This window comes from Staurois parvus, unplaced genomic scaffold, assembly GCF_062004578.1.
Source record: "Staurois parvus isolate SC_StPar_1 unplaced genomic scaffold, SC_StPar_1.0 ptg000218l, whole genome shotgun sequence".
NCBI classification, from domain to species: domain Eukaryota; kingdom Metazoa; phylum Chordata; class Amphibia; order Anura; family Ranidae; genus Staurois; species Staurois parvus.
The window spans coordinates 6,804,621-6,822,682 of NW_028318014.1; the positions used below are offsets into that span (position 1 = coordinate 6,804,621).

Consider the following 18,062-nt stretch of genomic DNA (forward strand, 5'->3'; position numbering starts at 1 on the left):
GCAGCTTATTTTTGTTCAAGTATCATCGGATTGTACTCCTTGAAACAAAAAATCTGTCTTTTCGCGGGGTAGCCTGTATTGCTTCTTAGGTTACGGCGAACTGAGTCGGAAGTGGGAGTGAGTACCTGTCAAAACCAACTATCCGCTCCCCCCAAAAAAGTTACAAATATGGCAGTGGAAGGGGGAGGAGAGAAAAAAGTGGAGCTTCCACTTTTGGGTAGAACTCTGTTTTAAAGTATAATTAAAGAAAAACATTTTTTTTTACGATTTGGACACACTGGAGATGGATTAAAACACCTATTAGATTGTTATTACTGTCTATGCCCCGTTACGGAGCTTCATCCCCTCTATTTGTTCTGTTTACCATTATCATCGAAAATTAAAGTAAAAGAAACCCCTAATTTTGAGTTGTTCCCAGAACAGTAATAGGAGGGGAAATTTTTTAATAGAGACAATAGTTCTGGTGACCTGGGGGTCCCCAAGGAATTCCCTTAATTTACGGGGATTTCCTTTCACTTCCTTTTTTGGCTATGGGATGGGAAGTAAAGGGAAATCTCCCCAATGGGACACAAATGGCAAAAAATTAAATGAAACATAACCCTTCCTTACACTAAAATGGAAAAAAAATGTGCCTATATTTCTATTTTAATTGCCATTTTAACCTGTGTGTGTCACATTGTGTGTGTGTACCAAGGCCAAACATTCTAGGGTATGTAAACTCTTGTTCATGGCCATTTGGGTAATTTCTGTTATCATTAGGATTTAAGTCCTTCCCGCCTAGCCTATTGCAAAATGAAGGCTGAGTGGGAACCCTATTATTCTGGGAGGATGTCATATGATGTCTTCCCAAGATAGCCCCACTCTCCAGTGCGAGCTGTCACCGGCTGTGGCCACAAGACACAGCCAATGACAGATCACTACACCGGCCTGCTGCCATTGTCATGAGATCACTGTGACCAATCACAGCAGATCACATGACAGTTTCCTTTCATGCCATTCACTGCTTACAACTGTGCTGCTCCCATCAGTAGCATGTGATCAGCTATGGCAAATCACAGCTGAACACAACAAAAACTAATGAATGAGTTTCATTCAGAAAAAGTGCTATAGGTAAAAATTGGTATAAGTAATAATAATGTGGAAAAAAAAAATCCTAATCACTTGCCCAGAGTAGTATAATGTTACTATGGTAACATTGTACTGCTCTGGTAACAAGAGTAGAAAAAAAATAACAAAATTTTAAAATGTATTAATTTTTAAATAAAAAAAAAAAAATTCATACATACTGTCGCCAGTCAGTGTCATTGACGTACCAGTTATATGATGACGCTGTACTGCATCAGCGAAAGTATGTGCAAAAAAAAAAAAGTTAACTTTTTTTTTCCATTTACTCATTTTCCATAAAATTATGACATATGCCTCTTACTAAATACCTCAGACTGTCCATTTTCCAAAAAGTGGTCATTTGGGGTGTTTTTGGGCCTCAAGAAATTAGATCAGCCGTCAGTACATCAGGATTTATCAATCTTTAGATCTATACCATAGTTTGTGGACTCTATAACTTTTCTACCAACTAAACATTCTGCTACATGTCTTTGGTGAAAATAACCCAAATCAGTGATTATAATCACTGATTTGGGTTATTTTCACCAAAGACATGTAGCAGAATACATTTTGGCCTAAATTTGTGTAGAAAGATTATTTATTTACAAACTTTTATAACAGAAATGAATAAAAAAATCTTTTTCTGTATATAGCGCAAAAAATAAAAACCCAGTGGTGATTAAATACCACCAAAACTCCCTTTTCAATTTTCTGCGCTTCCCCTACATCCTCTCCCCTAAAACTCCCTTTTCAATTTTCTGCGCCTCCCCTACATCCTCTTTCTGTCCTTTCTTTTCCCTTGAAATCCCTTCCTCTTTGACACCCATAGTTCTCCTTATTTTACCTGCTCCTGTATCCCCATTCTCCTTCTTATTGGAGGATTTTGGTTCCCTACTATTCCTCCCTGTGTCATACACAGAAGCAGGAATTACTAATGATGCATAGCTTCACTGTATGACTATGCTATTAATCTTGAATGCTGAGCTGGGCACACATTTCTGTAATGAAGATTCCTCTGCTTTCTTAGAGGCTTCTGGTGGAGCACAGTGAAGGAGACTGCTATCTGCTGGTATAAACCAAGTGTGATTGACCCACTTATTGATTAAGGGGGGGGGCTCAAAATTTGCCGAGTTTTTATTGCACTGGAGGAGGCAGTGTATGGAAACACAGCTGATGCAAGAACGAGTTTTATTGTGTATATATACTACACCCGTTGTTTCTCTGGTGGTTTTTGGAGGAACTACGTCATGTTATTAAAGATTTGTTTGCACAAAAGAAATGAAGCAGCAAACGTTCTTGTATATATATAAATATGTAACGTTAAGTTTGGGGGTTTTTTTTTCATATAAAATGTGCTATGTTATTGTATACAGAAGTACTATATACTGTACTTAAAATTAATAGAATTAGGATATCTGTAGATATAATTTACAGCAGTTGGTAATTAATTGGAATAGGATAGTATGGATATTGGTACAATATGGAAGCCAATGGATCAGCACGACAACTAGGAAACTAGCTTTAGCACAGGTTTCCTTTAAAAAAAAAAAAACCAACAGCCGATTCACATATTAGCAGAATTGAACACAACTTTCTTAGTAGGTTTTATATCTATCTATCTATCTATCTATCTATCTATCTATAAGCAGTTCTATGATTAGGAAGCTATAGACCAAAGTTTTTATTTAATGCCAAACTCTTTACCAAATTCTATATATTGTAGATAGAAGGTTCTATAGGGTTAGAACTAATCTGTTTTTAGTGGAAATATCTGAAAGGGACCAGACTGCATTAAAATCAGATATACTGTAGATTCTAATATTTACCCATGTTAATCCCAACACACATAAAAAAAGGTTTAGATCAGAAGTGAGCTTTGGTAAAACTAAAGGTGACAGTAGATAAAAAGAAAACCATGTACTTGCGTACTCTATAAATAGTTCCGAGGATAGTAACAGAGACCTTTGTATAGCCACGCTTATCTACTTTCTTCCAACACTGAAGAGCCCACACACTATTACTATCCTTCTTTTCAAGAAGTGCTACATTCCTAAAGCTAATGATCAACTCTGGGTGATATGGGGATTACCGTTTTTTAATGGCAAATTATTACCTGCAGAAAATTCTCAATCTGGTCATATAAAAGCCCACTAATTTGCTTCCAATAAAAAAGAGCTAACTACTTATTACACAATTAAAAAATGGGCTTTAAGATTCAACCTTGTGAAAGCAATTATCCACTTTAGAACTGTCACAGCCATTGGACATTCCGAAAAAAATTACAGGATTATCCATACAATGAGGTAATTATGGGCTAATGCATTAAAATCAGATGTGGGGCTAATACAATAAAACTGGATGGTCAAAATGGATTTTCTCACCAGAATTCACTTGGATCACTGATTTGCATACTCACAAACTGGTGAAAGCATGCTTTAAAATTGATGTAAAGCGTACAGTTATACTGGCTTTTCCAGTGTCCATAGATGTTGCTGGAAATATACCATTCTAGCAAAATGAAAGCTGGTTGAAACCGCCTGAAATATTGCTGGATTGTGCGTGTGTATGTCAGGCATACCTCTAATAACAGTGTGTTGTGTTTTATAACTTTGCTACGTTGGCTTGCATGCTTGGAAACTTTGCACTAATGCAACTGTACACAATTGAATGTACAAGTCTGGAGCGAATCAGTCCTTTGAGGCATCAGGCACTTTAAAGTAAACCTGTCATAACCGATCTTGATAACGCCCTATGGGAGGGGCGAAACGCACTGATGCATTTCCGGTCCACACTCCATGCGCCTGACGTCATTTCCGGTGAGTGGAACGCACGCTGAGCGGTGCGTTCCAGCGGCCATCTTGGTTCACTGTTTGGTCTAAGAGGAGTCCTGTCTTTGTTCCACTGTGGATGTGAGAGTCCTGGAAGGAAAAAGTTTGTATATCTGCTGGAACTGAAGCCTTTTATACATAATAAACATGCCTTTAGCAAGTGTTTAACATGTGAGTGGCCTTAATCTCCATTTGGAAAAAGTTACTATTGTGTGACAATATTATGCTATGTGAGTTTTTTTCTTTTGGTTGGATGGTGGAGTCTATTCGGAGGGTGAAGATTTTCCCTAGCGTGGCACCAAAGAGGGTTTAGGATCCCTAAAAATTCCTTAAAGGTCTTTTACTCACCAAGTTCTGGTGAGTGTATTCGATGTTGGTTTATGCACGGGTGGAAGGTGAAAGTATTTTTTGAAGAAAAGAAGTTTGCACTTTTATTTCAACAATTTAATTATGTTTTTAGCACATGGACTTTTGGGTGTTTTTGTTTAAGATTAAGGGCAAACACGAATAATTTATGCACCTATTTTATATGATTTATTATATTGATTAATTATCTAAATTTGCGCTGTTTATTTATATTTATAAACCTGTCATAAACCTTGGTAATTCAAACTGAGTATTCGATGCAAAGAATATGACTGAAGCTATAGGCAGACAAAGCAAACTTTATAGGACCAATATTAAAAAAAGAGAAAAAACATTTTGCCTGTTTTTCTATCCAGTATCAGAGGTCCCCCTTTAAACAAAGAAAAAAAAAAAGTACACTGTTGACCTGGAACATGTAGCTCTAAGGCCTGGTTCACACCTATGCAGTTTGCATTTGAACCGTTTCTGCAGTGCTTTATGCTGTGTGTTTTTGCATACAAGTTTTTTATATGATTTGGTTTGGCCAATTTGTTGTTGGGCAGATTAAAAAAAAGTGCAAAACGCATCAAAAACACATGAAAAACTTAAAAAATGCACTACATGCTTTTTCTGCAGCGTCTCCACTGAAGTCTATTGAACCAAAAACGCACCAAAGCATAGATGTGAACATGCCCCATAGGAAACCATGTAAAATGGACTATAGTGCGTTTCCACAAAAAGCACCAAAAAATGCATAGGTGTGAACCAGGCCTTAATCCTTTGAGCATTACTTTCAGTTGCAGAAGTTATGCCAATATTCTCTAGAGCTGAGTAAAAGCTGAAACATTGCAGGCAATCCGAGCTGATAAGGAATCATTAACAGTAAACGGTTTCCTAGCCTAATGAAGGCCATATTTTATTTATTTATTACAGGTACTTATATAGTTCCATCAGTTTACGCATCAATATTCAGCTGCTTCACCAGGAACCAGATGAATTTTGATCCTTGTATAGCTGTTCCTACTGGCTGATCGGGAAAAAAAAAATGATCCATGTATAGCCAGCCTAAGGCCTAAAAATAATCCCTGTAAAATTTCAATAATCTAGGCAATCCAAGATAATCATGAGCATTTAAACAGTATACCTTCTCCTAGTCTATGACCTACTAGATTTTCACCAGAAATAAACCCTCAATTCAGTCCAACTATACGGTGTAGCAACATGTACTGTAGATACATGTCTCTTTTGGAATTCCCCTTTTAATCCCACCTCCCACAAACACAAGAAACAAAACAAAAACAAAAAAAAAACCATTAGGAAACATCCCTGGAGTGTTACAAGTAAGAGTGTAGGACACAGTGAAAACAGAGTGCCTTACAGATATGCACAGTGACCAGCATTCTTTCTAGGCCAGAACCAGAAGTCTGCCCAGCAAGAAGTACTTCAACTATGACTAAGCTCATAATGGACAAAAAAAGCCATCAGAAAATGCTCTCTAACCACTTTAGTAAGGATGAGGTGAATTAGTATTACATTTTACACTTGGAGCCTCCAGAAAACAAAAATGAAAATAAAACAGGCTTTCATCCTCAAGCATCTTTTGATGCTTTAAATATCCATTTCGAGCGGAGTGGTTGTAACATCACTGGAAATGAGTACTAGATTAAATAACAACTTTAACTAGTTGCCGACCGCAGATAGTCGAATGACGGCTAAACTGCGGCCGGCCAGTTCTGAGTGGACGTCATATGACGTCCTCCCAGAACGCGCTCTCCTGCGCGCCCCAGGGGGCGCGCACCCGGCGATCTCCGTGATCGCTGTGTCCTACGGACACAGCTGATCACGTGATGTGGTAAAAGGCCAATCATACCGGCCTTTTACCACGTGATCAGCGGTGTCCAATGACATGCTGATCAGAGGGAAATGCAAGTGCCGGTTCTCGGCTGCACTTTCCTCACGCTGTCAGATCGTGAGGAAAGTACTGCCGAGAACCGGCAGTTGTCAGAGCGGGGATCGGCACCGATCATCAGGGCACTGATGATCAGTGCCCTGATGATCGGTGCCCAGCAATGCCACCCGCAAGTTCCGCCCACCTGTGCCCAGCAGTGCGCCCACTAGCTCCGCCCACCTGTGCCCAGCAGATCACCCACCTGTGCCCAGCAGTGCACCCACCTGTGCCACTCTGCAGTGTCACACACCTGTGCCCAGAAGTGCCACCTACCTGTGCCCAGCAGTGCCACCCACCTGTGCCCACCAGTGCTACCCACCAGTGCCACCCACCAGTGTAGCCCAGCAGTGCTGCCAGTCAGTGCCACCAGTCAGTGCCCAGGGGTTGTGCCAGTCAGTGCCGCCAGTCAGTGCCCAGCAGTGATGCCAGTCAGTGCTGTCTATCAGTACCCATCATCAGTGTCACCTATCAGTGCCGCCTATCAGTGCTGCATATTAGTGCCGCCTATCCGTGACACCTCCTTAGTGCTGTCTATCAGTGCCGCCTATCCATGCCACCTCATTAGTACCGCCTATCAGTGCCCTTTAGTGCTGCCTATCAGTGCCCATCAGTGCCGCCTATCAGTGCCCATCAGTGCTGCCTCATCAACGCACATCAGTGAAGGAGAAAAAATACCTGTTTGAAAAATTTTATAATAGAAACAAAGAAACTTTTTTTTTTTTCAAATTTGTTGCACTTTTTTAATTTATAGCGCAAAAAGTAAAGCGCCCAGTGGCGATTAAATACCACCAAAAGAAAGCTCTATTTGTGAGAAAAAAATGATCAAAATTTCATATGGGTACAATGTTGCATGACCGCGCAATTGTCAATCAAAGTGCGGCAGCGCTGAAAGCTGAAAATTGGCCTGGTAAATAAGGGGGTATAAGTGCCTGGTAGGCAAGTGGTTAAAGGGCTTTTACTTTCCTGTGGGTCAGCTGCTCCTACTCCCATTTTTATTATCAGAATATTTTTTTTTAACCTTTTGTGGGCTCTACTGGTGAGATCTCTCTTCTTGAGTTCCTGGCTATGAACAACTGGTGTGGCCATTATGAGCGGTTCTATTCTCTCTGCTGTATTTTATCTGTTTATATTGTGAATAATGCTACAGGTGGTGTTGAAACAGACAAATGTTGGGAGTGAACAACAAAATCCCCAAGGTGGACTATAATGGAGTCAAGAATTAAGGGAGATCGATCTCACAGTTTCAGCATGCAGTTGCTGACTTAGCCAACCGGGCCCAACCTATAGCTAAAACATTAATTTGATTCAACTGACACATTAACATTTAACTATAAAAATAAGTAAATGTGACTTACTTTTAACATTCCAGCCATGTTTACATTTATGTTTCATATATGGATCTGTAGCTTCTCCCTATAATAATTACTTGAATATAACGCTGGCTGTAGATCTCTGCTACTTTCTACTCTCTCACACAGGTTAAATATAAATATATTATTACAAATTATACCAAGAAACAATACAATGGTTTTATTAAAATATTAAATATGTGGAAAAAATAATGTATTCCCTTTAACCACTATTATATTAAGAAGCATCACGCAACATGTCAAGTTATTTTAACTTTATCAAGCATGTTGACAAAGATGGAAAACCCCACAATTGTGCATGATTGTCTTAAACAGTTACAGTATATATGTAAGGAAAATAATATCAAGTACGTCTCATTAAAAAAAATAGCATAGAACAATACCTAATGATCCTGTCAGAAATGCAGTTAGCCTCCTACGTCCTGTACTGAGCTAACAACACTTCTTCTGCTGTAATGAAATGAAGAAGAGGTGGAGAAACAGTAGGCATCAAATAGGAGGGCAGATAGTGCTTATTATATAAACACAGATGAGTTATTGTGATGAAAAGGGAATGTGCTGACATAGTCCATAGAACTTAGGCAGAGCTGACAACTGTTTAGAACTTTAGTGCAGTAGAGGCAGTGTTGTCAGCCCTCTATAAAAAAGTCAGAAGCAGACTAAATTTTTGGTCATTAGGTTTATTTTTTTTTTTTGCAATACTGCAAATGTCTTAAAAGACATAAGATGGGGTAATGTGCATATATTTGAGGGCTGTGCTGAATACATATATTTTTGATTGTGCCCACACACATCCTTTAAGCAATTTCTTCTCTGTAGATGTGCTGCCACTGAACTCACTTCACAATGGCCTGCAGCTTTGTCGATCCTTTCAGTGGCATGTGATATTGTTGGAATTGTGCCTGGGAATCTCTCACTATACATTTCAAAATTGTTAATTGACCGAGAATAAAAATGTAGCAGGTACAATAAATTGTACAGTAAGATCACTATTGATAAATCAATAAAAAGGTATAAATGGCAATGTGATAATAAATAATATTAGGAAACAAAAAGAAACATGATTTGATTTCCTTAGCAATGGCAAACTGTGTGTATTTACACATATGGAGACAGAACATCTGTTATCTCCCCTCAAAGCACGTCTGAGTATATAATCAATGTTTCTCTTAGCTCTGATGGTTCCCATGAAATCCGGTTACTTACAGTTGATGTATACTATGCGTGAATTTAAGGGTAGCAGCCTATTTGGAACTGATTCCTTTGATATTTAGTTTTTGTTCACACAAACCCTTTGATGTTCCTGTGAGGTGTTTATGAGCTTCTGGCAGAGTCTCCAAAGTAAGGAGCATTAATCTTTTGTTTTGCTGATTTACATACTGAGCATGTTAGCTTGGTGGCTGCTCTCAGTTATATATTCTATTATTCTTGCATTGTTTCTGCTGTCACAGTGCATGTGCATTACACTTGAAATAATTAAACATGACTTTAAGTACATACACAGACTCAGCCTAGTTATTGATCTAATGCTAGCATGCGGTGCAAAGAGATAAAGAGTTTCTAGGATGTGATGGAAAAAGGCACTGCTTCAGTCAACATTATGATATTAATGTTAGTTCTTAAAACAACTAGATAACATAGGATTTTGGATATTGTATTGTCCAAAGTTCCTGTCATTTGCACCTATCAATAAAATAAATATCTTGAAAATTATCTACATAACTTGCATTGTAGGAACTTGTGCATACTTTATGCAGCATTTAAAAAGTAAATATAATATCAGCTACAAGAGGAGTCAGATAAGGGCCAGATATTTTCAAATAAGTGTCTGAGAATCCAATTAGTTTCAGTTTTCAGCGATTTGTTTCTCAATCTGGAAGGGCAGGAAAATTAAATGATCAGGAAGTGTTGGGTGTGTCACCTTGAAAACCAAGCAACATCTCTATCTGGTTCTTACAGTGAAGTGAAAATAGTCAAAGGGTGCATTGACACTTGTGAATTCAAACTGATAGCAATTAGATATGAGAACCCCAGCAGAGGTTCCCAAGATAAACTGTGAGGGGCAGCCCATTGAAAGCAATGAGATGCTGCTGGCTCTTGCAGCTAATTGCAGAGCCACTCGCATATAATCGCTCACACAAAAGTGACTGGCCATGAACATAGGCAATCTCTGTCCAGGGCTGATCACTTGTATGTGATCGATGAATGAGCGATTGCATGCGAGTAGCTGTGAGAAAAGGCAGCCTCCCATTGCTTTCAATGGAACTGCCTCTTGCAGCTGAATGTGGGAACCCCTGCTCACAGAGCTGCCTGCGACATTTTCCATCCAAAGCTAGCATCAGCAGAAACCACCTAGTGAAACTTTGCGAATACGTGAACAGAGGGCCAGTAACAGCTTTATAGACTGGGAAACTGAGGCCTTAAACTCAAAGGACTAAGAAACACTTACAAAGTCTTAAAACAATGGTTTAAATGAATCTGCCTGAAAATGGTGGAACTAGGAACAAGATTTCCCTTCATGAGACCCTGTGGCTGACAAAGAGTGATTCTTCCAAATCAAAGTCATAACAGAGAGATAGACATGCACAGCTTGGACCATATCAAGGAAATGAAGAGCAGTATCCTTCTGATAAACTGGTGAAAGGAAGGTAAAACATTGGGCTGATTTACTAGGCAAATAGGCTGTTCACTTTGCAGATTAATTTTCCCCAGAGCTTACTGAATGTGGTGAAGTTTGACTTAGCAAAGAAATGAAAAAAAAAAGCACATGACTGATCCATGAAAGCAAATGCTATACTACAATTAAAAACCTGATTATGACTCTCATAGCTCATCTCTTGCACCCAAAAAAAATCAATAAATCTAGAAAAATATTAAAATGACAAACCAGTTTTACCTAATACTGAAAGGGAAACTTTTTATTATATATTACAGAGTGGAGGAGTCTCCAGTAAAGAATCTATATGCTAAACTACCAACAAATAAAAATTTGATTATAACTCTCAAACAATCTTTTTAACCTCCCAAAAAAATCAAGAAACCTAGAAAAACTTCAAAAGGCCAAGCCAGAGCTCAGGATCCATGTACAAAAATACAGCTTAATTTATTCACATATCAATTAGACAATATACATAAAACGAAAAAACTTGACCAAGAATATCTTCAAATAAAACTAAACCACTTGTTCCTGGTTTTGTATCACACTCCCTTCAGTATTTCTATATAGGACTGGAACCTGAATACCTTCATGCAACAGATAAGACAGAGGCCTAATATTTACTAGTTCTCTTCAGTGTATAAATGATGACCGCAGAAGAGTCCTCCACAAGAGTTTCAAATAAATCCATATATTGTAAACATCTCATTCTCGTATGCTTCCATCTGAAACAGGTTATTAGCACACAGGTTCTTGAGAAGAGAGGAACAGTGCAACTGTAGTTATGCTTTTGAGGACACTTTCCACAGCAAAAGTAGGTAAACAATGTCAGTAAATTATCTACAACTTGTGTTGTATCCAATACCCAACACTGGGACAAAACAAACCTGAAGGCTTAGCCAACTGTCTAAGACAAATCACAGCCAATGTTGTTTCATGGATGGCTTTTCTACCCAGAGGTGCATTCAGAGTATGGGGATACCATCAAAAATATCTTGTATCACAAATAGGTATTTTTATTTTGCTATGGAAGATTACAGTCTCCAGTGTATACATGTCCATGCACACACAAAGCCCACTAGAGCCTCCTTGCCTCAGTAATAGTGAAATCAAACAGGTATATTTATCAGTCCATATTGTCCATGCCTTCCCTTAAGTTGCCAGTCACATGAGGAGCTATTGCTAAGGTTGCCAAGACAAGAGGTGGTTAAATAAAACCTGATTAGTTTCATTGGTATAACCCCAGCTGTATCAGAGCTACTATTTACCTAGAGCCTAGATGCCATAAGAACAGTGGGGAAGAACGCTGTTCTGTAACATAGCCTATTAGACAGGAAAGATGTGATGACATCATCGGGTGTGGTGTACTAATGTCACCTGCAGTGATGTAAATCCTATACAAAACAGCAACAGGACATGTCAACACTACCAAACCACCCCCATAGAGTCTGGGCATCAAGACACAATTCAATACTGAGATGTTTACAAAATATGTCCCCCTATGGGAGACTATTTTGCATTCATTATTTAACCGCTTCCATACAGGGCACATTTACCCCCTTTTTTACCAGGCCATTTTTCAAGTTTCAGCGCTCTCACAATTTCAATGACAACTGCACGGTCATACAACATTGTACCCAAACTAAAATTTGATCATTTTCTTCACATAACTAGAGCTTTCTTTTGGTGTATTTAATCAACACTGGGGTTTTTATTTTTTGGTAAATTAACAAAAAAAAGACCGAACATTTTGAAAAAAAAAACACGTTTTTCTTTGTTTCTGTTATAAAACTTTGTAAATAAATAATTGTTCTTCATAAATTCAGGCCAAGATGTATTCTGCTACATGTCTTTGGTGAAAATAACCCATATTAGGATGTATTTTTTAGTTTGTAGGAAAGTTATAGAGTTCACAAACTATGGTATATATCTGAATATTGATCAATCCTGAAGTACTGACAGCCAATCTAATTTATTGAGGTCCAAGAATGTCAGAACAGTACAGATATCCCCCCAAATGACCCCTTTTTGCAAAGTAGACAGTCCAACGTACTTCATAAGAGGCATGGCGAGTTTTTTGAAGTTGTATTTTTTTTGTCATAATTTTTTGGAAAATGAAAAAATTAAAAACATTATTTTCACTATTTTTTTTTTACATACTTTCACCAGTGCAGTACAGCATCATCATATAACTGGCATGGCGGTGATCAGGGACACTGACTGGTGACAGTATGAAAAAAAATATATAATTATTTTAAATTTTTTTAATTATTTTTAATTTTTTATTACATTTTTAAGATTTTTTTTTCATATTTCACTATGACCAAAGTAGTACAATGTTACCATAGTAACATTGTACTACTTTGGGGAAGTGATCAGTATTTTTTTTTTTTTACACAATTTGCTTATAGCAAATAATTACTTTGCTATAAGCAAGCATTTACCTTAATGACATCGATTCATTCAGGGTTTTTTTCTGTGCTTAGCTATGATTTGGCCACGGCTAATCACATGACACAGCTGAGCTGTGATTGGCCCAGCTTTTGCATGTGATCACTGTGACCATTCGCAACTAGACACACTAGAATACAATGGATGGCAGGAATGAAGCCATCCATTGTATAAAACTGTCATGTGACCTGCTGTGATTGGTCACAACAGGTCACATGGTACCAGCATCGGGGCCGGTACTCAGATCTGTCATCGGCCGTGTCCAAGGTACAAGGCCGGTGACAGATTGCGCCGCTGCGCAGCTCTGCAGGCGCACAAACTGTGCATGCCCGAAAGGACGCCATGTGGCGTCCACCCGGAACAGTGAGTGTTTTTGCTGGCTGCCATTCGGACATAGGCTGGGCGGGAACGGTTAAATACTGAAGAGAACAAGTATATATAATGCCATGCTCTGATTAGTTTCATCCAGTTTCCAGTCCTATCAGCAGATAGCTTCCCTTTCCTCTGTGTGGATGTAGTGACTTTATAAAGGAAATATGCTTGTGATACATATTTCTGGATTGGTCACACCTGTTCATGGAGCATGGAGCCTCCATTTATAGTCCTATATACAGTACATTTATAGCCCTTCACTTTTTTAAATTTTGTTTTGTTGCAGCCTGATACTACAGTTGTTTAAATTCATTTTTTTCTCATTAAACTACAATCAGTATAAAAAAAAGGCAAAGTGAAAACAGAATTTTAGAAATGTCTGAATTTATTAAATATAAAAACTGAAATATCACATGTATTTAACCAGACTCTTTACTCAGTACTTTGTTAAAGCACCTTTGGCAGCAATTACAGCCTCAAGTCTTTTTGGGTATTATGGGACAAACTTTGCACACCTTAATTTGGGGATTTTCTGTCATTCTTCTTTGCAAATCCTCTCAAGCTCTGGCAGGTTGGGTGAGGATCGTCGGTGGACAGCCATTTACAGGTCTCTCCAGAGATGTTTAATAGGGTTCAAGTTAGGGTTCTGAATGAGCCACTCTAGGACATTTACAGAGTTGTCCCTAAGCCACTCCTGTGTTGTCTCGGAGGTGTGCTTAGGATCATTATCATTTTGGAAGGTGAACTTTCAGCCCAGTCTGAAGTCCTGTGCGTTGAGGAACAAGTTTTCATTGAGGATATTTCTGTACTTTGCTCCATTCAGCTTTCCCTTAACCCTGAGCAGTCTTCAAGTCCCTGCTGCTAAAATCACCCCCACAGCATGATGCTTGCCACCACCATGCTTTAATGTTGGGATGGTATTGGACAGGTGATGTGCAGTGCCTAGTTTCCTCCAGACATAATGTTTAGAATCAAAACCAAACAGCTCAATATTGGTTTAAACAGATCATAGAATCTTGTTCCTCACAGTCTGAGAGTCTTTCAGGTACTTTTTGCAAACTTCAAGCAGGCTTTCATATGTTTTTCACTGAAGAGAGGCTTCTGTCTAGCCACTCTGCCATAAAGCCCAGATTATTGAAGGGCTCCAGTGATGGGTGTCCTTCTGGAACTTTATCCTGTCTCCACACAGGGCCTCTTGAGCTCAGAGTGACCATCCAGTTCTTGGTCACCTCTTCTACTATAATCCTTCTTCCTCGATTGCTCAGTTTTGCTGGGCAACCAGCTCTTGGAAGTATCTTGGTTGTGCCAAACTTGTTTAAGCTGAGAATTATGGAGGACACTGTGCTCTTGGGAACCTACAGTGCAGCTGATGTTTTTCTGCAGTCTTGTGCCTTGCAATAAAACTATCTCTGCTCTGCATGCAGTTCCTTTGACCTCATGGCATTTGCTCTGATACAGTATGTATTGTCAGCTTTGAGGACTTTTATGGAGGGGTGTGTGTCTTTCCAAATCATGTCCAATCAATTTAAATTACCACAGGTGGACTCCAATCAAGGTGTAGACACATCTCAACAATGATAAAGAGAAATGGGAGGCACCTGAGCTTAACTTCAAGTATTGTTGCAAAGGTTCTAAATTCTTATGCCAATGTGATATTTCAGTTATTCCTTTTTCATATATTTGCAAACCTTTCTAAATTTCTATTTTCACTTTATCATAATGGGTACTGAGTGTAATTAATGAGAAAAAAAATGATTTTAAACAGCTGAAACACAATAAAACTGAAAAAGTGAAGGGGGTCTGAATACTTTTTGAAAGCAATATATAAGAATACTTAGGAGAAGTGAAATACAAAACTAGGAGGAAGTGGTTGCATTTTATTTTAAAATTTTCTTGGCCAATTTTTTTTGTTGTGTGTATATCGTCTAACTGAAATGTGAATAAATTAACCACTTGCCCTCCTGTCGATTTACCCCCTTCCTGAACAGGCAAGTTTATACGTTATGGCGCTGTGTTACTTTAACTGACAGTTGCGCGGTCATGCAAAGCTGCACCCAAATGAAATTTACATCCTTTTTTCCCACACAAATTGAACTTTCTTTCAGTGGTATTTGATTGCCTGTGCATGTTTATTTTTTGCATTATAAAAAAAAAAAACATTATTTTTGACTTTTTGCTATTAAACATGTCCAATAAAATTTTTTTGTAAAAAAATCCCAATACGTGTAAATTAAATGGTTCATGTTAAAGTTATAGCATTTACAAATGGAGGTATAGATACTTTTTTTTTTTTTTTAATTTTTACTAGTAATGGCAGCGATCAGCGACTTATAGCGGGATTGTGGCAGGCATTCTGACACTGTGGGGAACTGACTTGGTGTCACTGACATCCCCAGTGACACCAATACAGTGATCAGTGCTAAAAGAAGCACTGACACTGTACTAATGGCACTAGGCAGGAAGGGGTTAACATAAGGGGCGATCAAAGGGTTAACTGTGTGCCAATCATATCCCCCTGATGAAGTCACGTGACCTGGTGACGTAACGTGTAGGGGAGGGGCTCTGACATCACGACGTTGTTTTGGACACAGCACAGCACGGCAAGCATAGCAGAAACTGCAGGACAGGCTGAAACTGCCTTACTCTGAAGCCTATGCTAAAAACTCTGTATGGAACTTGTAGCAGCAAATAAAGCCTTAATTTTAAAAGGATAAAGCACTATGATGGTTTTGTTTCTTCATACAATCATCCTGTGATATATTGGAGAGAAATCAGTATAGGAGGAAGGAGACCTTTGGAAGAAAAAGCGAAATATCCATCCAGCCATCAAATCCTGATCAGCAGCAGGGATAATCACTCCAGAGATCCCAGGTGGATTAAGATCGAGCATAATCATCCCATTTGCCATCAGGAATATCCTAAGCAGGAGGATCATCCCAGCAGTCCTATAAGGACAAAAAGCTAGTTTTTCCTTTTTATAAGGCAAAACCTGAGGTGAGCGCATAATAAAATCACACTGCACGTAGATTATGGGATTGCACCATCATAATTTAAAATTGAAAGAGGACTGTCTATGAGCACTTTTTCATATATATTGTTTTTATCACTATCACTATTTACTATTGTCACCAGCACAGTGTGCGGTATTTATTTATGATGTTATAAGCAGAAGATAATTGTATTTTATACACTAGATATAAGTATATATATCATTTTATTATTTTTTCATATATTTTTTTTTTTTTTTTTTTTTACTTTGGATTGTCATTTGAAATAGTGAATATTGTAATTATTTATACACAGGAGCGCAGCACAATTTATATATTTAATTTTCTCACAGAACACTGTCTAATGAGTAGGTGTGAGTGCCAGCGAACCACAGGTGTATCATATATTGTGTTTTGTTTTGTTTGTCAAATTAATTAATGGTAATAGTTTAGACAAAACACCATAGTAGCTCACATGTACACTCATTTATTTTTTTGTTAACTGTGTGCTGTTTTACATTGGGCTGTGTGTCACTGTAAGCACACTGCTTTGCACGAGCTGACAGGGAGGAGAACTGTATTGTTTACATACAGTTCTCCTCCCCATTGGAGGAGGAGACCCTCGGCAATCACCGGCGCGTAATCACCGAACGGGATGCCCGACACCCGCGGCCGCGAATGGCGGCGCGGTAGGGCACATGCGCGCCCCCTACCCGGAAATGCGAAATCACGTGTATATATATATATATATATATATATATATACACACACACACACACACACGATTTTGCGCACCCGTGCCACCCTGTAGCAGTATATCTGCTATAGAGCAGTCGGGAAGTGGTTAAGCTGTATTTTTGTATATATATCCTGAGCTCTAGCTATGCCTTTTGAAGTTTATCTAGATTTATTGTTTTTTTTTTGGGGGGGGGGGGTGAAAGAGATAAGAGTTTGAGCATTATAATCACGTTTTTATTTGTAGGTAGTTTAGCATATGGATTTTTTACCGGAGACTCCTCCGATGTATAATATACTATATAACAAAAAGTTTCCCTTTTCAATATTAAGTGCTATGTCAAGGGGTACCTTGAGGATTTTAGCAAGTGGTGTTGGATTACATGAAAGCAAGTGACTAGCATCCAGTGCAGAGCCACACATGAAGTTCAAGGTGAGAACCATTTTGTACATGTGATCCACAAACTGCTGGTCAACATCACAGCAACGGGCAAGTCTGATGCATCGGTTTAAAAAAACTGCAATTTTATAATGAAACCAAAGTCCTGAAAGATTTTTCACCACAACCATAATATTGTCCTCCAAAACCAGCAACAACTGTTCTGCTGAAGGCTGCCCAGGTTCCCCAATACCAAAATTTCTCATGGTTGCAGAATGGCCAGGACCAGAGCCAGTATCCTGGTGAACACCCAATGTGCAAATGAGAGGTCAAATGAGGGAGCAACAAACTCGTGGTTGTAAGGACTTACACTGAACCGAAGATAGCACTGATGAGCAGGAGAGATAGGTATCTGAATGTGCACATATTTCTCCTCAAAGGAGATGAGGTCCATCACTTTTTTAAAAAGATTTGTCCTGAGAAGATTACCAGTGTCCCATTACCTGAAAGTACATGCATATAATCCATGGTGTATGAATATGTTGCCTGTGTCCTCTCCTATACAAATAAGATAAACAGGTATCTACATGTGCACATGTCTACTAAGGCCAAGCAGTCATCTTGATGACTGACAGCACTGATTCCATCATAAACTTGAGGGCACAGATGAACAGAGTGAAGGATTTGAGACTGAAGATGGGGCAAATGCCCTTTTTGGCTTGAAAACCAGGAAAAGTTTGGAATAGAACACCTGAAAATGCTTTAAGGCAGATATGAGTGCAATGACTGAAGACCTTGAAGGACCTGGTAAACATGCAAGGCAGGGACACTAGAAGGTCTGAAGTAAAAAAGCAAGAAGGTGGCAGAGAATGTAACCTTTGGAAACC

At 38.7% G+C, this 18,062-nt stretch overlaps 1 protein-coding gene across 2 annotated transcripts in view; it reads right to left on the reverse strand.

The window, feature by feature from the left end:
• SLF1 (SMC5/6 complex localization factor 1) overlaps window positions 1-18,062 on the reverse strand; it is a 180,847-nt gene that overhangs the window by 76,859 nt on the left and 85,926 nt on the right. The window lies entirely within an intron of this gene.